General features: G+C 34.3%; 2 long non-coding RNA genes across 2 annotated transcripts; both read left to right on the top strand.

Moving 5' to 3' along the window:
* Positions 1-9,087: 9,087 nt before the first annotated feature.
* On the top strand, positions 9,088-11,426 carry LOC147386449 (uncharacterized). The gene is made up of 2 exons (XR_015172026.1): positions 9,088-9,665; positions 11,163-11,426. It is a non-coding gene; the product is annotated as an uncharacterized LOC147386449 (long non-coding RNA).
* Positions 11,427-16,368: 4,942 nt separating this feature from the next.
* LOC147386448 (uncharacterized) lies at positions 16,369-19,941 on the top strand. Its single transcript, XR_015172095.1, has 3 exons — positions 16,369-16,550; positions 17,682-19,210; positions 19,380-19,941. It is a non-coding gene; the product is annotated as an uncharacterized LOC147386448 (long non-coding RNA).
* The last annotated feature ends 2,345 nt before the right edge of the window (positions 19,942-22,286 follow it).

The raw sequence follows: 22,286 nt of genomic DNA, 5'->3' as shown, positions 1-22,286 counted from the left end.
TCATTATTGATTTTAATCAAATGATGTATTTTGGAATTAATTACTGTTATTTGTGTGTAACACGAAAATGTTACAAATTTTTGGAAATAAATCAAAAAATTCAAAATTACCACTATGATCCAAGATCTGAAACAAAACAAATGACAAAAATTTAGGCCCATTGGGCCAAATTTTACCACGCTGCCCTTTTCAATGAGGACACCACGGTAAAATCTTACTTCAATACGAAGTAATTGTAGCCAAATGACATCTCATCTCCCTTTTCAATGAGGACACCACGGTAAAATCTTACTTCAATACAATAATCTGACCTTTGTAAATAATATACCAAACTAGAGCCAAATGACATCTCATCTCCCTTGAGATTAGCTTTTTTTCTTCTATTATTTTAGTTTTAGGTTTTCATATTTTTCTTCTTTCTTTCTTAGTTTGAAGATTATAAGGAGACTTTGCCAGTTTCAGAATCAAGAACAATAAAGAAGAATTTTATGTTTCCTTTATTTATTGTTCTTGCAGTGACCATCAACTAAAACTCCATGTTAGATCCGTCAAGGATACCTAAGCAAGTTTCTATTAATTTCTTTTTACTATTCTTAAAGTTATAATTTCTTGTTTATTGTGAAATTTATTAAGTAAATATTATCAGTTGGAATGTTGATTGTTCTAACTATTCTGATGGTTTCTACTTAGATAAGTTCAACATAAACCGTGCTTTGCAAAGAACCTTTAATATTTCTCTTATAATCTTAACTTAATCATTGATCACATAGTTTTGAATTCATCTGTAATATAATTGATTGATTTTCTGATCCACAAACATTAACTTTGTTTAGTGAATCGAGATAAATGGAGGACATCTAAAGATTGTTAATAAGACTCGCAATGGTGGATTTGGCTGATCTACACTTCTTTATAGTATTTTTAATACTTTGCTTTTAGTGTTTTCTTTTAGATAATTTCTCTCAAAAAATGTTTTTAATCGTTGGCGTAAATGGAATTGGATTGAAAGTGAAATGATTATTGTATTCACGTTGTCTTTGTGGATCGATCATTTCCTTCCAAGGTAGTTTGTTCTTTTATTTAAATCATAATTTATAGCTCAAACAAGTATCATATACCCCATCTACGATAATCGGTAGGTTAGCCTAGTTTAAGTTGTACCCAAGAAATCTAGAGTCACAAACGTGGCCAATAAGGATAATGAGTTTGTCCCCACTTACATCCAAACAGGATGGCGAATATGTATTGACTATAGAAAACTCAATGCCATGACCTAAAAGGATCATTTTCCTTTTCCATTCATAAATCAAATGTTGAAACACCTAGCTAGCCATTCTCATTACTACTTCTTAGATGGCTACTCTGACTATAATCAAATCCCTTCGCTTTTAAAGATCAGGAAAAGACTACCTTTACATGCCCCATTTGGTACGTTCACCTACCATCGCATGCCCTTTAGGTTATGCAATTCCCCTACTACCTTTCAGGATGCATGTTAAGTATCTTTTCAAATAAGGTCGAACAATTCCTAGAAGTCTTCATAGATGACTTTTCCGTATTTGGGTCTAGTTTTGATAGATATCTTCATCATCTGGCACTCGTGCTTAAATGTTGTATAGAAAATTACTTAGTTCTTAATTGGAAAGATCGTCATTTTATGGTGAAGTCAAGGATTGTCTTAGGCCATGTAATTTCCAAGAAAAAATAGAGGTCGACATAACCAAGATCGAACTAATTACCAACCTTCCACCTCCTAAAACTATTAGAGACTACGATCTTTTCTAACACATATGGGCTTTTATCGAAAACTCATCAGAGATTTTAGAAAAATCTTAAAGCCTATGTGTTATCTTTTAACCAAGGATGTTCCATGGGGATTTGACTCTAATTGCTTAGAAGTCTTCAATAAGTTTAAGACTGGCTTGACCTCAGCACCTGTAACACCCCAAAATTTTAATTCGTATCTCGAGGAAAATAAATAGTGGAATTTTAAGAAAATCTTGAAAGTGGGACTTAGGGTAAAACTGTGGGACCTTGTTTTGATCATTTTTAATAGAATCTGACCTCACCATTAGATTCAAAATGATCGAAAAACATAGTTTAGCCTGTAAGCACGCTCAAATGCGAGTCCGAATATAAAAGTTGCAAAATCCTCGATTACCGGGTCGGACCAGGCTAAAACAGTGACTTTTTATTAGAGCAATAATTTTTAAAATTCGATCATACCATTGGGTTCATAACGAAAAATTATTCAACATAGACTATTTATTTGTCATTTTTGGAGATCAGGAAGTCGAATTATCGCCAAAAACGAAAACGACATCAAGTTTATGGGTCACGTCAGGCCAAAAATGTAAATTTTTGATGGAGACATAATTTGTAGAAATTGACTATACCATTAGATCCGGAATGAAAAATTAGGCGAAATAGAGTATTCGTTTGTCAGTTTTGGAGACCGAATGACCAAGTTATCGTCGATCAAAACAATAGGCGAAATACCGAATTCGTCCCAAATATTATATAAATAATATTTAAAATTTTTTTTTAATCTCATCTTCCCCAACGCGTCTAAACAGCCGAGACCTATACGAAATGAATTTTTTTTTTTTCTCTTCGACCTTCCACCTCAGATCTCTCGCAAACGGTCCACTTTCGACGATCGCCGCAGAAGAGAAAAAGGTCCGCAGCTTCGTTCTCTACAAAACCCACCCAACCTTTCTTCATTTCACTTTCTATTTCACCCGATATCGTCAAAAATCAGCCGTATTTGGATACGGAAATTTCGAAACTTTGACCTCGGATTTCGTCCGTTTCGGGGTCAAATCGCTTTCCGACGCAGAAGGGAGAAACGTCCGCAGCCTCATTCTCTACATAACCCAACCAAGTTCCTTCCGTTTTCTCGTCTTTTTCACCCCGTATAGTCAAAAATCAGCCGTATTTTTATACGGAGATTTTCGTAACTTCGACCTCGGTTTTCATCGATTTCGGGGTCAAACCGTTTTTCGCCGTAGAAGGGAGAAGAGACGAGCACATCGAGATCTTCGAAACCACCAAGCCAGTTTCGAAAATCAGCCGCTTCGAAGTTCGGTCCGTCTCGATTTCCGCGCCAATCGCCTCGATTTCCGCGCACGTGCTTCAATTCCGTCGCCTAGTGATTGTAAGGAACTCTCAATTTCTATTAGTAATCTAGATTGTGAAAATTGCATTTAGGATTTTATCGAAAAATTTGGATGTATTTTTAAAATATAGAATTCTTTTGTTATTTCAAAAATTCACGCCAGAAATTGCATGTTTGATATGTTTAATTGTATTTTTAACAAATTATACGTGGGTAGGTATTTTAACGGGTTATTGCCATAAATTGGGTCTTGTGCACTGCTCGGACCCCGTTTTGATATGAAATTTGTATTTTTTCAATATTATTGATAGAAATAAATTCTATAGTTGAAAAATGTGATTTAATATTCAATGAACTCATATTGAGTTGATGAATATCAGAAAATGGATATTTTATGAAGAGATTGAAAACTGTAAAAGTCGAAAAAGGGAAAAAGGGTATGAAACGGTAAAATGTCAGAGTCACACCCGAGGGGTGATGTCTGCATTTTACGTTGTTGTGTTGTATGCAGGTTGGTGAACGGATATCCAGGGATAATGTTACTGGTTGCATGTTTATTTACTTTCTGTTAGCGCGAGGCGCTCTGTTATGTTATTTATTTTAGGCCGGGTGGCCACACTTGCATGGTAGGAAACTGGATATCTATTCTCAACCTTGTATTGTTAATTTCTCTTTTGTTTTCAAATGAAAATAATATATATAAGTAGCTATTTTGTGAGCTGTTAAAGAGTTTGTGAATGCCTGAAGGGATAGTGCATCATATCATCCGGAGTGGTGTACTATCCTGGGATGTACGGTAGGGACCACCAAACTCATACGTGGTATGGGACGCGTATGAGAGTGGAGTCACAACTGGAATCCGGGTTTATTCCTCTCTATCTTTACCAGTGAACTTGTAATGTAAAGGTGGTCGTATACGAATGGTTTGTATATTTGGGAATCACATGTACGCCTGATAGGCATAGACGAAGATGATTAGTCAGTGATCACTAACAATCTATAGTAGTCGAACGTTCTGACACATCGAAAAGAGACCCATTGCTTACGGTCACGTCAAACGGCCAGCCTGAGCCGGATAAATGGTCAACCAAACGTGGTAAACAGCGACCAGCCACAAAATCAGGAACTAAAAGCCAGAGAAAATTGTAACATCATGTCCCGACTGGGAGCGATCCAGTCGTGAATCCCAACTCTCTAATTCTAATACTCCACCATTGTGTATTATGTATCTGTTGCTTATTTTGATATATAAAATGAAATTCATGTTTACTGTTTCCATTTGATCAATTAGATTTGTATAAAAAGAGAATGTTATAGTGAGTAATGATGATCGATGTAATGTGAGTTTTAAAATGTTTAGTTGCTCATCCCTTGCTGTATGTACCAATTAATCGTAGTTTTCTTCTATAAAACTTTGTTTATTTTAAAATGATTCAGTATGTTTATTCGTTCATGTTAGGAGAGGTTATTGGCAGAAATTGTTGCTTCCTTACTGGGTAACCATTGTTACTCACCCTTTCCTTCTCTATTTTTTTAGTTTCAGATCTAAAGCTTGGCGAGACAAGTATAGAGCACGAGTGAGAATCATCTGGTGGGTCAGATAGACAGCCAGAGTTGTCACTGGTAAGTATTGGAGTTATACTCCATTTGTCTAGGAGTATTATAGATTTGTATTGAGCGTTAGGATTCTTGTTAGAGTGAGAAAATTTTGTATAATCCCGTAAATTTTCTTCTTCCGCACTCTGATATTCGTACGTTATTAGACTTATATAGGCTTCCGCTAGTATTATATTTTGTATATGTATGCAGGATTGTATGTCGTTTATCAGGTGCAGGTTGAACGCCTTGGAATGCTAACATAAACAGAGGAGACCATGCCGAAATTTCGAGGTGCCACATAATACCTCGAGATCTGACATGGGGATTTGTGTTAGCGTTCGGCGGGGCGCCACAGATGGTATCAGAGCATAGTATTAGATCCGTATGGGATACGATCTGCTATGTTTTGGAGAATTGCTGATACCACAGATATTAGAGCGATAATTATATAATGTCATTAGGAATTCGGCATCCGAGCTCATTAGTAGTTCCGTATTGGAATTACGAGTTCTTCCGTGTCTAGAAGTCTATAGAGCTTAGTAAGCCTAGGATAGGATTCTAGTTTTGTTCTGTTAGTAATGGAAATGGAGTCCATTACTAAGTTCCAAGCTATGGTAGCAATTCATAGTTACGTAAGAGCGATTTTGGCCTTATTCTGATAAGTGCCTTGTTACGGATAAACACAAGCGAGAGGAATGGACAAGGTATAGGCTGAAACGCAATAGAGACGAGGTAGATTCTGGATCAGACCACTGACACAATAGCACAACTAATGTCATTCATGAGATAGATGGTTAGTCTCATATCAAGTTTCAAAGAGAAAATATGAATAATACAACCACCACCACCTTGAAGCCAAATGGAAGGAAGGCAATTAGCGACAAACAGTTACGAAACTAACAAATTCATAGGAAAAATAACAATAAGTGGGGAATGATATTATAGACATACCAACTCAATGGATGGAAGAATTTCATAAGAAATAACAACATATACTACTAAATCATCGAAAGAAAAAGTTGTGGTATATTATGAATGTGGCAAATGGGACATAAAGGAGAGCAATGTTCGGGTCAACGTCAATGATTAAGGATGTGTGGCTCAAAAAGATGCTAGACAAACCAATGTATGAGACAATAAGGCCACCATATTTAATAAAGTTGATAACGTATTCGTGCCATCCCGAACAGACAAGATTAGCGATTGGAAGTGAGAGATGGCACAAGACTTACCACAATTGTAAGGTGCACCACTAAATCCAAGAAATGAAGAAGCGCTGGACTTCTTCGCAAGAGATAAATACTATTCCACCTTAGGGACCATTACCACAGGTCGTGCCTTTGAAGAATGAGAGAATTCCCCAACTCAAAGGATAGATAAATAAGGATGTGGTTGTAGAATTTTCAACGATTACGTCTATCAAGATTTGGGGACTTTTTCCGATCCGATTGAGGTCAATGAGTGGGTTTTGAAGACCTAAAGATTTTGAGTGTCATGTAATGCCCAAGAGATCAATGGGTGACGGTGATTACATTCTAGTTGGATGAGGATGCCAATCATTAGTAACGTTTTGAGATGAATATATTGGGAGATGGATCGTTTGAGTGGGTAGAATTCGAGAGGATATTTGTTAATTGATTTATATTTGAGACTCTCGAGAAATCAAACACTAGGAGTTTTTGAGATTAGTGCAGGTAATCTATCAATTATAGAGACTAAGATAGATATGTTCATTAGGTTGTCACGATATGCGCCCGAGCTTATCCTGACAGATTTGCAGAAGGCTCGTAGATTTTTTAGAAGACTATAACCCTACCTAAGGGCCAAGAGGTCGATGATTGAGACTACCAATTATAGAGATACGATAAATCGAGCTTAAAGGATAAAACGAGAAGATATGGAGTTACAGACCTCTAGAGGACAAATTAGTCGACCTTAGATTTCTTTTCCTCCCAATCAGATATGACCAAGAGGTCGATGTATTCAAGGCTAATCTCCTCCGAATCAAGGTATCCATAATATATAACTCCTCCATTACTGAGTTGTAGAGTTTTCCCATCACTGAGTTAGAGAGCAGTTGAAGCTCCAATGATGCCAACAGGGCCAAAGGAATCAACAAGGCAGGTTTAGAGCCTACAGACCCTAGTCTTCCAACTACCTACTCCACAGAGATCTACGAAGACAAGATCATTGACATTGTTACGCGTTTGATCAGGTGGGACATATCAAGAAAGAATGTCTTCTATCACAGGCGCAAGTAAGAGCAAGGATTGTGACCCAGGAGAAAGTACATGTCTCCAACGAAGTTTTGGAAGATACAATTTCTAATTATAATGTTAGAACATGGAGTTTTACTCAATATTGGTTCCTCTAGATTATATAATTCTGTGAAAAGTTTGCACACTTGCTAGAACTAGAAACCACTGACACAGGTCAAGTAATGAAATTATTTATACCATTGGAAGGCCTTGCGAAGAAAGAATAAGATTTTTGGAAGATCATTTAAGAACTTGCAAAATAGGTATTAGAATAATTGTAAAGTGTGAAAAGACAAGTGATGTTCAATTGGTACGCTAGTCTTTATATCAATAGTCTAGTCAATTACCCGTATATTACGCTAGTAGATAAGCAGGTGTTTCTTGTATATCCTTCATGTCGAGAGCTACTTCCTCGAATATCAACACAGGGAGTTGCGTATCTCTCTTTTCGATTGAAGATGGCTTAACTTTGGGAGGCCTAACGACTGAACTATTAGATAAAGCAGCTCTTGCTTTACAACTTCTTGAATCGATTCTCCTCCTTTGAAAAGATAGATCATCTTTTCCTTTTATCTTTCTATCCTCGGTGTCGATTCTAACTCTTCTTTTGCTTTCTCTTTTCACGATCGCTTTCCAGTAAAAGAATTCATTATTATCGTTCTCGTTACGTGATCAATGCCTTCTATAGACAAGCGCTCACTTCAAGACTTCGATCGTGGTTCCTTTTCACTCCTTCGAAACGAGAGAGTTATAAGTAATGATTATGATTCCGTAGAAGCAGCGGCTACTACCTACCTGTGCCCACATCCATCCTAAAGAGATTTAGTAGAGTATAAGTTAGGAGGTGGGTCGATGTAAAATGTGAGAAAGAATAATCTTGTGACAATGTTGCATTAATGATGACTTAATGGAATTGTGAGAAAATAGATGTATGATTTATCCCCTCGAGTAAGATCTTAAATTATAAAGGTTATGACAGAGGTTTTGAGGAAATATCGCAATAAGTAGAAAATATAATATTGAATTAAATATAAAGATAATGGTGTGTTTGCGGTAAGACTATGCATTGAGGAGTAATATTCATAGCAATTATGAGTAAAATATACTAGACGGTGTAATTGGTGAGAGAAGTAAAGATAAGGATAGAGAAAACGTGAAAAGATTGTGGTTGATAGATATTGGTGGGGAAGTGATACAATGTGAATTGATTGTTATCTTGTGGTTATATAAATAATGGATTAGTTGGAGTATGGGTTTAAAATAGAGTGATTAATTAATGAATGTGTTTGGTTGACGGAATATGGGAGACATAAGTCTACGAGTTATAAATCAGATTGGTTTGGGACTAACAATAGATGGTAATCGAAAATAAGCGTTGTCTCTTATTTATGTCGTGTTAGTGGAATCGCGACAAAGCTCAATAAGGTATGATTTCAATTTCGAGGACGAAATTTTTATTAAGGGGGGAGAATGTAACACCCCAAATTTTAATTCGTATCTCGAGGAAAATAAATAGTGGAATTTTAAGAAAATCTTGAAAGTGGGACTTAGGGTAAAACTGTAGGACCTTGTTTTGATCATTTTTAATGGAATCTGACCTCACCATTAGATTCAAAATGATCGAAAAACATAGTTTAGCCTGTAAGCACGCTCAAATGCGAGTCCGAATATAAAAGTTGCAAAATCCTCGATTACCGGGTCGGACCAGGCTAAAACAGTGACTTTTTGTTAGAGCAATAATTTTTAAAATTCGATCATACCATTGGGTTCATAACGAAAAATTATTCAACATAGACTATTTATTTGTCATTTTTGGAGATCAGGAAGTCGAATTATCGCCAAAAACGAAAACGACATCAAGTTTATGGGTCACGTCAGGCCAAAAATGTAAATTTTTGATGGAGACATAATTTGTAGAAATTGACTATACCATTAGATCCGGAATGAAAAATTAGGCGAAATAGAGTATTCGTTTGTCAGTTTTGGAGACCGAATGACCAAGTTATCGTCGATCAAAACAATAGGCGAAATACCGAATTCGTCCCAAATATTATATAAATAATATTAAATTTTTTTTTTTAATCTCATCTTCCCCAACGCGTCCAAACAGCCGAGACATATACGAAAATGAATTTTTTTTTTCTCTTCGACCTTCCACCTCAGATCTCTCGCAAACGGTCCACTTTCGACGATCGCCGCAGAAGAGAAAAAGGTCCGCAGCTTCGTTCTCTACAAAACCCACCCAACCTTTCTTCATTTCACTTTCTATTTCACCCGATATCGTCAAAAATCAGCCGTATTTGGATACGGAAATTTCGAAACTTTGACCTCGGATTTCGTCCGTTTCGGGGTCAAATCGCTTTCCGACGCAGAAGGGAGAAACGTCCGCAGCCTCATTCTCTACATAACCCAACCAAGTTCCTTCCGTTTTCTCGTCTTTTTCACCCCGTATAGTCAAAAATCAGCCGTATTTTTATACGGAGATTTTCGTAACTTCGACCTCGATTTTCATCGATTTCGGGGTCAAACCGTCTTTCGCCGTAGAAGGGAGAAGAGACGAGCACATCGAGATCTTCGAAACCACCAAGCCAGTTTCGAAAATCAGCCGCTTCGAAGTTCGGTCCATCTCGATTTCCGCGCCAATCGCCTCGATTTCCGCGCACGTGCTTCAATTCCGTCGCCTAGTGATTGTAAGGAACTCTCAATTTCTATTAGTAATCTAGATTGTGAAAATTGCATTTAGGATTTTATCGAAAAATTTGGATGTATTTTTAAATATAGAATTATTTTGTTATTTCAAAAATTCACGCCAGAAATTGCATGTTTGATATGTTTAATTGTATTTTTAATAAATTATACGTGGGTAGGTATTTTAACGGGTTATTGCCATAAATTGGGTCTTGTGCACTGCTCGGACCCCGTTTTGATATGAAATTTGTATTTTTTCAATATTATTGATAGAAATAAATTCTATAGTTGAAAAATGTGATTTAATATTCAATGAACTCATATTGAGTTGATGAATATCAGAAAATGGATATTTTATGAAGAGATTGAAAACTGTAAAAGTCGAAAAAAGGGAAAAAGGGTATGAAACGGTAAAATGTCAGAGTCACACCCGAGGGGTGATGTCTGCATTTTACGTTGTTGTGTTGTATGCAGGTTGGTGAACGGATATCCAGGGATAATGTTACTGGTTGCATGTTTATTTACTTTCTGTTAGCGCGAGGCGCTCTGTTATGTTATTTATTTTAGGCCGGGTGGCCACACTTGCATGGTAGGAAACTGGATATCTATTCTCAACCTTGTATTGTTAATTTCTCTTTTGTTTTCAAATGAAAATAATATATATAAGTAGCTATTTTGTGAGCTGTTAAAGAGTTTGTGAATGCCTGAAGGGATAGTGCATCATATCATCCGGAGTGGTGTACTATCCTGGGATGTACGGTAGGGACCACCAAACTCATACGTGGTATGGGACGCGTATGAGAGTGGAGTCACAACTGGAATCCGGGTTTATTCCTCTCTATCTTTACCAGTGAACTTGTAATGTAAAGGTGGTCGTATACGAATGGTTTGTATCTTTGGGAATCACATGTACGCCTGATAGGCATAGACGAAGATGATTAGTCAGTGATCACTAACAATCTATAGTAGTCGAACGTTCTGACACATCGAAAAGAGACCCATTGCTTACGGTCACGTCAAACGGCCAGCCTGAGCCGGATAAATGGTCAACCAAACGTGGTAAACAGCGACCAGCCACAAAATCAGGAACTAAAAGCCAGAGAGAATTGTAACATCATGTCCCGACTGGGAGCGATCCAGTCGTGAATCCCAACTCTCTAATTCCAATACTCCACCATTGTGTATTATGTATCTGTTGCTTATTTTGATATATAAATGAAATGCATGTTTATTGTTTCCATTTGATCAATTAGATTTGTATAAAAAGAGAATGTTATAGTGAGTACTGCTGATCGATGTAATGTGAGTTTTAAAATGTTTAGTTGCTCATCCCTGGCTATATGTACCAGTTAATCGTAGTTTTCTTCTGTAAAATTTTGTTTATTTTAAAATGATTCAGTATGTTTATTCGTTCATGTTAGGAGAGGTTATTGGCAGAAATTGTTGCTTCCTTACTGGGTAACCCTTGTTACTCACCCTTTCCTTCTCTATTTTTTTAGTTTCAGATCTAAAGCTTGGCGAGACAAGTATAGAGCACGAGTGAGAATCATCTGGTGGGTCAAATAGATAGCCAGACTTTGTCACTTGGTAAGTATTGGAGTTATACTCCATTTGTCTAGGAGTATTATAGATTTGTATTGAGCGTTAGGATTCTTGTTAGAGTGAGAAAATTTTGTATAATCCCGTAAATTTTCTTCTTCCGCACTCTGATAATTCGTACGTTATTAGACTTATATAGGCTTCCGCTAGTATTATATTTTGTATATGTATGCAGGATTGTATGTCGTTTATCAGGTGCAGGTTGAACGCCTTGGAATGCTAACATAAACAGAGGAGACCATGCCGAAATTTCGAGGTGCTACATAATACCTCGAGATCTGACATGGGGATTTGTGTTAGCGTTCGGCGGGGCGCCACAGCACCTATCATTAGACCTCTGGATTGGAATACCCCTTTTGAGGTGATGGGCAATGCCTCTGATTATACAATAAGAGTCATTCTAGGATAGCAAGTGGACAAACTTTCACATGCCATTCACTATTCTATTAAAATATTAAATGAAGTCCAACTCAATTACTCATCCATGAAGTAGTTGCTAGTTGGAATGTTCACATTTAACAGATTCAAATCTTACTTGACAAGTTCCAAAGTGTTGGTCTACACTAATCATGCATCCCTCAAGTATCTTCTTGTCAAGAAAAAAGTTCAGGTTCTCCTTATCCATTGGGACCTTCTTTGACAAGAATTTCGTCTTGAAATTCAAGATAAAAAAGGGATCTCAAAATGTGGTTGTTGACTATTTGTCTAGATTAATCATCAAGTCACTACTCGATTCTTTCTTGGTCTTTAAAACATTTTTAGATGAACTACTCATATCCATCTCATACTCCCTTGTTTCATGGTACACTGACATTGTAAATTACATTGTCACGAAAGAAACACCTAGTATTTAGTCTAAAACAAGAATGGCTTAGATTTCAAAGCAAGGTAAAATGGTACTTTTGGGATGTTTCTAACTTTTTTAAGTATTGTCCTGATCAAATTATTAGGAGATACGTCCTAGACAACAATCACGCCCAACTTCTATTTTTCTGCCAAAATCACATATGCGGTGTTCATTTTAGTGGAAGTAAAATCATTGAAGATATTTTGCAAAGTGGTTTTTATTAGCCAACAATCTTTCGTGATGTGCACAACTATTGCAAAACATGTGATAAGTGTCAATGCTTAGGAAATATATCGTATCGGAATGAGATGATCCTACAACCCATCCTTATAATCTAAATCTTCGATGTTTGAGGCATTGATTTCATTAGCCCATTCCCTATGTCACACAAATATCCTTATATCCTCATCGTGGTTGATTATGTGTTCAAATGGGTCAAAGCTATTGCTTGCATGATGAATAACCATAAGCTGGTAGTCACGTTCTTCAAGAAAATCATATTTGCACATTACGATTTACCCCGAGCTATCATTAATGATAGGGGAAACCATTTTTGTAATTATGCTTTCAAATCTACAATGTCAAAGTAAAGGATAACTCATAAAGTTACTACCCTTATCCCTTCAAATGAGTGAACAAGTAGAAATCTCTAATCAAGAGATAAAGATAATTTTAGAAAAAACAATCAACACCACTCATAAGGATTGGTCTTTGCACCTTACTGGTGTCCTATGGACATATCGCATAGTTTACAAGACACCCATAGGAATGTTTTCTTATAAGATCATCTTCAAAAAAGTCTATCATTTTCCAATCAAGTTAGAACATCAAGCATACTAAGCTATTAAATGTCTAAACTTTAACCTCGACAAGGTAGGGGAAAACAAAAAACTCCAACTCAATGAGCTAAATGAAATTAAGAATGATGCCTACAATTATGGTAGGCAATATAAGGACATAACAAAAATGATTCACGATAAGTTCATCCTAAGAAAAATAATTTCAACTTGGGTAGAAAGTTCTATTATACGATACTAAGTTACGTCTTTTTCTTGAAAAATTAAAACTAGATGGCAAGGCCCATACATAGTCCATTTTGTGAACCAACATGGTACAATAGAATTCTAAAGCCCTAATGATGGGTCAATTTTCAAATTTAATGGACAAAGACTTAGGCCATATCTAGAGTACTTTATTATAGAAAAGTTTTGGATGAATTTGGGGCAGAATCAAAGAAGTTATAAAAGATAAATATCGAAGTTGGTTTGTCTCTATCGGTGGTACTTACACCCATCATCGGTGGCACCAACCTTGCCACCGAAAAATACTCTCTTTCGCTGGCACCAACAATCACTGACAGAACCAATTGTTCAGCACTATTTCAATATTTTTTCCCAACGACACATGCATTTTTAGCATTTTATTTTTATTAAATGAAAATAAGGGAATAACCCTCATTTGGAACCAATAAAAGATAATTTAAAATCTAAATCTCAAAGTATCAAAATCAAATATTTGGGTTCTAGAACAAAATACGTATTTGAGCGTTTTCATGAAATTTTTAATCCCCATTTTCTTTGACTTTTTCTTCAAATTAAGTTTCACAAATGATATGATTTCAAATATCATGATTAAAACTTTCATTTCAAAAAACTAGTTTTATGTTTGAAGTACTTTGAAAAATCTTATTTTTGACATTTAGCCAAATTTTCATAGTTTTTCTCAACGTTAAATACTTTCTATTTAATCGTTATTTCCAAATTTTTCTACTCAATCAAGACTATCATATGGAATTGGTTGATACCTTAGAATCGTGAATATTTTTAAAAAGAAATGTATCTTGATAGTTACTTAGAACAATAGATATTTTATCGATGGATGGATAAATGGATAAAGAGAACTTATCTTCTCGATTGATTTATATGACAATGCTTCCAACCTTATGCTATGCCACATTATGCATAAGACATAGATAGATAGATGGATATCTCACGTTCCTACGATCACATGAGATATAATTGACAGATGGTTCGACTAATGAATATATTAAAGGCACTACCATACCTTTGTTTGTATTTTGGATAGAAAAAAATTAGATATATATGTATACAAATAAAATATTTTTTTTACCAGAAAAGGGTCGTAGAAAAGCTATAAAGAGTGAAACGTTGTTATATTTTCGGAAACGATAGGTCAATCTAGGATAACATTTGATGTCCTGCCCTTTTTGGTAGTATGAGATACCTTAGAAAGTAGTATAGCTTGTGAGATCTAAGAATTCCTCTTCTTCTTTCCTAGAAAATATGTGTGTAAAAACGGTATTTATATAATGTAGAGATAGTCGAGATTTACATGTATTGTCTCTTGATAGGCTTAGATGTGAGGAGTTTTCTCTTAGGTATGTTAGTGATAATTGAGTGTCTATAATCTTCAAATGAATGATCAACATAATTAGTTCAAGTATTTGAACCTTAGTAAGTGACCAGTCTAAGATGGATAAATGGTCACTCAAATGTGATAACAACGAACTGCCACAAAATCAAATGAAAATAGTAGGATTCCATATCGAGAGTAGCTTGGAATATCAATAGCCATGCTGAGATTGTTATATATCTAAACTATTTTAATATTCTCTTTAGTCCTTATACGAATGTTATATTATATCAAAACTTGCATGATTTAAATTACAGTATGTCTATTCTTTGCATGCTATAACTAATTGTTAGAATGGCAAACTTTCTATTGAATAACTCCCATTACTCACCCTATCATTCACATTTTAAGATCATATAGCTTTAGAGGATCCAGTCGTTTAGGATGAGAATTACAAGGAGGTACCAAAGTTTGAGTAGTCTTAGAATTTAGTAATTATTTATTTCTCATGTTTCAGTTTGAGAAACTTATGTCAGGGCATTGTGCCAATTTATATTCAATATTGATACGAAGTTATGTATTTTGTTTCATTCAGTAAGACTTATTAATTTGAGATTTGATGATTCTCGATCATGATTTGAATGTTATTAATATCCGCACTCTATTAGCTTATTGGTAGTATATAAATTCCTACTGTGATAAATTTGTGAATCATGATCTTTTTTTTATTATTATATGTTATCATGGGAAGTTAATCATGCCTTGAGATCTTGTAGAAGAATCATCGGGATTCTGGATTTGTGGGCATGACACCCTTTCGTTTTCTACATCTTCAAAATAATATTCTCCAAGCCATTGAAATAAGGTTGTTTACCTATTTAAACCATCTAAGTAGCATTGTGAGTCATGAAGTTGTCTTTACCAAGTGGACATTGGAATCTTGTAAAGTTTCTTAGCTTTAAATCATGTTTTTTTAAATTGAAAACTTGAATAACATAGTAACTTTAGTCAAATGAAAAACTCATGAGTTGAATTGGATGTGTCAAGTAAAAATCTATGAAATTAATTAAATAAAAATATTTATTTCTCGATCTCTACAAAAGTATTATACATAACCAAATAACTTGGTTGCATAGTTGAATTCCTATAGTGACTTGATGGAGTTGACAAGTTGGCATGGTTGAATTCATGTGGTGACTCAACAAGATAGTTCCACTGATTTTTGGGACTGAGTTATTTTGAAATCTTCACTCGAAATCCAATAGAGTCGAGTTGACTCATTTGAATTTTGAGTAAAGTTGATAAATTTTATAAACTATGATTTTAGAAATGCATAAAAAATTGTCCATGAATGGAAATCACAAATCAAAGCCGAGAGTTTGACGAATGTGATTTTGAATTCCAATAGAGAGAAGCAAACAAGGCAGCGGATTTTCTAGCTAAATTGGGGGTTGTTGCGAATGGTTTTTTTATAATTCAGGATAGTTCCAATATTCCTCAAGATTTTGTAAGAATTGTAGAAGAAGATTCATCTTGTATCTACACTCGTTAGAAGTGTTTCTTTTTTTTAGGGAGGGGTCCCTTTAACCCCGGCTTATCAATCAAAAAAAAAAAAAAAGATAAACAATATAGTATGGACAATGAAAAAGATATTTTTGAAGACAAAATCTTTAATAGTTCTAGGATATACAGTAAAAGTTATTTTAAGTAAGGAGAAATAAAAAACTAAACAAATTTAATAGGGCCAAGATAAGAAGATTACAACTAACAAGTTAAAAAATTAACCTAAGGGTAGTTAAGTCTTTTTACATGTTATAGAAAGTGAAACCCTAATATTCAATAGATCAAATATGAAACGATTATTTACAATTTTGAGGTGGGAATAATATTAAAAAGCCCAAACCCTAACCCTAGAGGTTGCATTTGAAAATTTTGGTTAGAGATAGCGATGGAAGTCTTGGGGAGGAGTTGGAGGCCGCAAGCTACCAGCCTAACCTCTATCACTCTACTTGGGACTTCCATGTTTATTGATGATGGATGTATGGTTCTTTGCTTTATAGTTCATCAGGTGATCTTCTGTTACCATTCTCTCTTTTGTCAATATGCCTTTAAAGAAGGTGGGTTTGTTATCGTTTATATTTTTCAGCTCACTCTTCTCTTGTACCACTTGAAATTTAATATGTGGAATTTTTATGGAATATCTTTGTTATACCTCGATAGATAGAGGTATGATCAAGACATCCTTTTATATGTAAATGATAGATTTCTAACTCAATTTGATCCGCTCTTTTGTTTTGTTTACTTGTTGGAATGTTTAATGAAGTCTTCTTTTCTAATGGGTTTGTCAATTTTTTCTAATGTTCCCATTGATTTATATTTTTTTTTCAGCAGTTCTTTCTTTGGTAACTTACCTATGAACAATACTCCAAAATTTTGTAATATAAAAGATTGATCTTTTCCTAAATAAATGTTGATTCATTGAAAACCCTTCTCTTGAATTTTTACAATTGCTCGGATTCTCTCTTAAGAAGTTATTACAATCCTATTTTGTAACAAAAATAAAATTAGTAATTATTAATTAGAAGATTTATCAAAATATATATTACACAGTATGATCAAGTTGTATTTGATTAGGATTCATTAAGATTTAACTGAGGATGTTATTTATTTACTTTGTGATCGTATCTTTAGAAAGTGGGCTATAAGAGTTCAGGGATATAACCAATAAAAATTGGTTTAGAGATTAAGTTGAAAATAGGGATGGAAATAACAAGTATTTGGGAGAAATTTTTTTGGAGTGTTTGTCCCCTTTAAGAGGCCATATCAATAAAATATATTACTATTTATTTTATATATTTTATATAGTTATTTTCTTGTTTGCAATAAAATCCATTTTATTCAGGTTTTTAGTTATCTTTTGCTTCTCCTTCGATATTCCTTTCGAGAAGGTATTAGGTTCTTTGAGACCACTCTTCTCTTGTTTAACTTGAATATCACTCTATAAGTCATTCTTTTACATGTTCCCCTCTCTGAGTCAAAAGTAAACTTCAATTTTCGCTCTTTACATATTTATGAGCCATTCGAATGAAGTTCATTTTTCCATTTAGTCTTAATTTTTATTTTTACTCCATAGTCTTTATTTTGAGTATAATTTTTATATCTTTGTCTAACATACATTTCATCTAAAATTTACCTTCAGCAACATAAAAGAAGCCCTAAGATGGTTGCACAAGGCTTTGCTGTGGATTTGGATAAAGTTCTTGTCTTCTAGATTATATGGACTACTTTTGTCTTTATTTTTTACTTCTTGTAAGAACGTTCTGTTTGATCCTCTAATGGAAAGTCTTAGGTGTCTTATTATACTTGGCAGGCTTTGATGATGGTCTTTAAACTTTTTCATTTCTCAAGTTTGTGTATCTTTCCTGTGGGCTTGTCATTCATCTCTAGATCTTGGATTGATGTTCAAGATTGCTGGAATCAGCGCAGTATAAAAGTGGTGAGAATAAGAGTAGGAAGAAGAGAGGGAAGAAACGATCGAAGAAGGTTAGTGGCTGATGATTTATTTGGCTTTACTCCATTTCTTACCAGTAGAGAAGCTGTCCGTATTGGCTCATTTTTCGTCAGGTAAATATAATCATATTTAGTCTCTCTCCCCTTTTTTTCTTTTTTCTTTTTCTGTTTTGTCTCATAGGCATACCTCCCCCATCTTTTGTTGTTTCTCCTATGGAGTAGTTCAGGCAAGGCAATGTAGTTGCTTCTTGCCATGTCCTGTATAGTAGTCAGGTTTGAGCTAATTTTAAAAACAGTGGTTGAAGCTGAGCTTTTGGTAATAGTTGAATTTACATTCGCTTGGAGGGCGTAGACTTCAGTTTTTTTTATATAATTTAAAATCAATGGTGATAGGTTTAGCTTAATTTGTTGAATTTTCATTGCATTTGGGGGCACTACACACAACACTCCCATCTGAGCCAAATAAGAAGCCCCAAATGCAATGAAAATTTAACAGCACCACAAATTAAACTAAAACTATAACCATTGAGTTTAAATTATATATTAAAAAAACTAAAGTCTACGCCCTTACAAGTGAATGCAATTTCAACTATCGCCACAAGTTCATCTACGACCACTGTTTTTAAAATTAACTCAAACCTGACTACTATTTGGGACATGGAAAGTAGCAACTACATTGCCCTGCCTGAACTACGCCATAGGGAAAACAACAACAAATGGGGGAGGTATGCCTATGAGACAAGAACAGAAAAAGGAAAAAACAAAGAAAAAGAGAGAGACCAAATATGATTATATTTACCTAATGGAAAATGAGCCAATATGGACAGCTTCTCTACTGGTAAGAAATGGAGTAGAGTCAAATAGATCATCAGCCACTAACCTTCCTCAGTCGTTTCTTCCCACTCTTCTTCCAACTCTTGTTCTCAACACCCTCAGACTTCGCCAATTCCAACAATCTTGAACATCAATCCAAGATTCATCTCCAACCCACAAGAAAGATACACAAACATTAGAAATGAAAAAGTTTAATCATCATGGTCAAAGTATGCCAAGTGTAATAAGACACCTAAGACTTTCCAATAGAGGATCAAAATGAATATTCTTAAAAGAAATAAAAAATAAAGACAAAAGTAGTCCATCTAACCTGCAAGATATGAATGACAAGTGCATCAAGGACGATAACCCAATCATGGATGTTGATGCTATAACCAACCATAGGTGATGTACCTATTCTTAACCCAATCAAGGATAACTCTAATTTCTCAATATTATTATTGAGAACATTAATTCTTCCAATTCAGCAAGCATGCCTATACTTATGTACAAGCACGTGGGTTTAATTAAATATGTTTATTTTAAATATAAATTGTTGCATTTTGTTTTTTAGGTTTAGGTTGTTGAGCTTTGTTTGCAGTAATGGAGAATTCTAATGGGCACAATTGAATGAAACTAGTCAGCAACAGCTAGTAAGAAGTCAACTGGAAATGGCATTACACTACTACATGGAGCGGAAGAGGAGGCGCTCATGTTTTATTCTTTAACATAAGATCAGAAGGAAGGAAAGCAACAATTAATGGCAGTAGAAGCAATCACTGTGTCCTATATATAGATCGAGGAAGAAATTAAATATTTGAGGAAACCCACAAATTGATAAGCAATCACCGTGAGCGATAGTACGTAGCAGATCGAAGCAATCACTGTGAATATATTTATGAATTAATTAATATCATTGCCATGTAGCAAAAAAAAATATACAATATGGTTTATAACTTTGGTTTTATAACAAATCGACATTATAAACTCTATATTTCGGGATGGCATTTTTCATTATTTTTTATTTCAATTATAACGTCAGTTTTACAAAAAACTGATGTTATAATGTAATAGCATTTTCGTAATATTGTATCTTGAGTTTTAACGTCGATTTTCAAAGAAACCGATGTTATATAGTGATGGCATTTTTGTAATAATTTTTATTTTTAAATATAACGTTAGTATTTAGTGAAATCAACGTTATAAAATTAATGGCATTTTTGTAATATTTTTTTAAAATATAACGTCAGTTGTGAAACCGATATTATATAAAATTTGTTGTTTTACAATCGATGTTATATAAATCGATTATGTCATTTACTTAAAACCTACATTATACACTTTTTTAAAATTATGGCTTTCTATGTTATTCTTTCACTTTCACTTGTATGTTCTATTGCTTTAAAACTCTTCATTCTCTCTCAAGCTTTACTCTCTCAATCTCTCAAGCTCGATTTATGTACTCTCTCAAGATTTCAACTTTCTTCTCTCTCAATCCTTGAAGCTCCACTGAACTTGAATGACTCATATATCGATATCTTTGTCGTCTTCTACATCTTGGTCGATTGGTGAAATAAGTAAGACATTTACAACTCAATCGGTTAGTTTATTGTCCATTACTAACATGACCTCATCGGGAAAAAAAATTTAGGTCTGAGTCATATATAAAAGAAAACAAATTCACAAACGATTCAAATTATTGCTCCATTATGTTTTCTTGTTGACTTTGTTTTAGCTTTTCAAGGTATTCTCTTCACTTTATTGGTCTCTTGTAGACATGCAACTCAAGTCACAGAGTATGTCATCAATCTGAAACTTAGAGAGAAAAGATATTTGTGTTTGAAATTTATTGTTAATATGCCAATAGCTTTAGTCAGTCTTTGTATATTGTTGTTCTCATTTTTTTCATCCTTATTGAATCTTTATTTCTTTTGTTTTATTTTATTTAGAAAAAAGGTTGGTGGATTTTATAGGATTTGAAATTAAGGAAACATATAGAAAATCACATTGTTTTGAAGATACCCTTTAGGATGTAAAAGCTGTATCTATTCGCCTTTGGGATGCATTCATTAAGTCCAAAGTGACAGTGGAGCTTCAAGAACTTAGAATGACTCAGACTAAAAGATAGTCTCATAATCTTTACTCCCACCATCATAGTAGAAAAGGCTATTTCGACTTAATAGAGGAGATGATATTTTTCTTTCAATCCCTCACATTTAATTTTTAATTAATTATGATTGTAAGTAATTTAATTAATTACTTTTAACATGCAAAAAACTAGCGACGAGCTTTCATTGGAAGAATCAATTGAGCAAGGGAAACTTTGGAAGAAAGCTTGCCAAAATTCAAATTGAGAATATATCAATGAACCCACGAGGATAAAGGAAAATAAAATTGTGAGTTGCATTATTTAATATTATCTATTTGTTTAAACTTCAAAAATTTATATCATTATTGAATATATTGACTTTTTTTTTGGTAGGATGAGTTATTAAAATAAGCTGAAGAGGGTAACCTAAGCACCCAGGGATCCAGTCTTATTAATGACACTAGATACTCCAAAGCATTCCAGATGGGTCAGGGGGATGGGACGATATGTGAAACCAACCCAATACTTCCAGACTCTTCGAAAATGATTGCATGCATATATGAAAAAACTAGAGACAAGTAATTACATAAGTAAAAACATTTAATCATTATAAAGAATTTAATGAGAGGCAGTGGGAAGATATGGAAGCTAGAATGCAATGTGTCTTTATTAAAACACACCAAGGAATTCATGTGTCACATGTTGTATCGATAGGTTTGGAACACATTGGTTCTAATACTAAACAATCAAAAGTATGCCATTTTCTCTCCTTTATATATACAATATATCATTTTTTATTTGTTAATATTACCTTAAGTATAACATTTAATAAAAGTTTTATTCTTATTAAGGTTCAAAGTGATAAAGGAAAGGGAATCGACATGAACCCATTGTTTCAGAGCAACCCATCTTATGATCCGTCCCATAAGAATTTTGGATCAGAAAAGAAATGTAAGATGATGTTAAACCAACTGACGACTATCATTGTTGTTGAAGGAATCTATTTTGAGACTCGTAAATGAGTTCATGCACAATGATGCATTGGCAGAGGGACATGTTCGTATATCAATATTCATTGTCATACAACCAGATGCACTCATGATGAGACTATCATTGTTCTTCTCACCGAAGTTAATATTAATCTTACTTTTACCTTACTTGTGAGGCAAGTAGGGGATAGAACCCAAGAGAAAGGAGTAGAGTTAAACTAAGAGGATAAAATTCAAATTAACTAAAAGAAATTAAAACTATTTTTCTTTGTATTTTTGAACTTATAAGAAAATGTAAAATTACTAGAAAATGAACTAAAGTAAATTAAATTAAAAGCAAGTAAACTTATGAAATTAAAACACTATTGGAGGTGGATCTACCTAGAACATGTTGATGAGTAAT

Source organism: Akebia trifoliata, chromosome 14 (genome assembly GCF_017979445.1).
Source record: "Akebia trifoliata isolate Shusen 1 chromosome 14, ASM1797944v1, whole genome shotgun sequence".
NCBI lineage: Eukaryota > Viridiplantae > Streptophyta > Magnoliopsida > Ranunculales > Lardizabalaceae > Akebia > Akebia trifoliata.
This window is presented reverse-complemented; position numbering and strand designations above follow the sequence as displayed.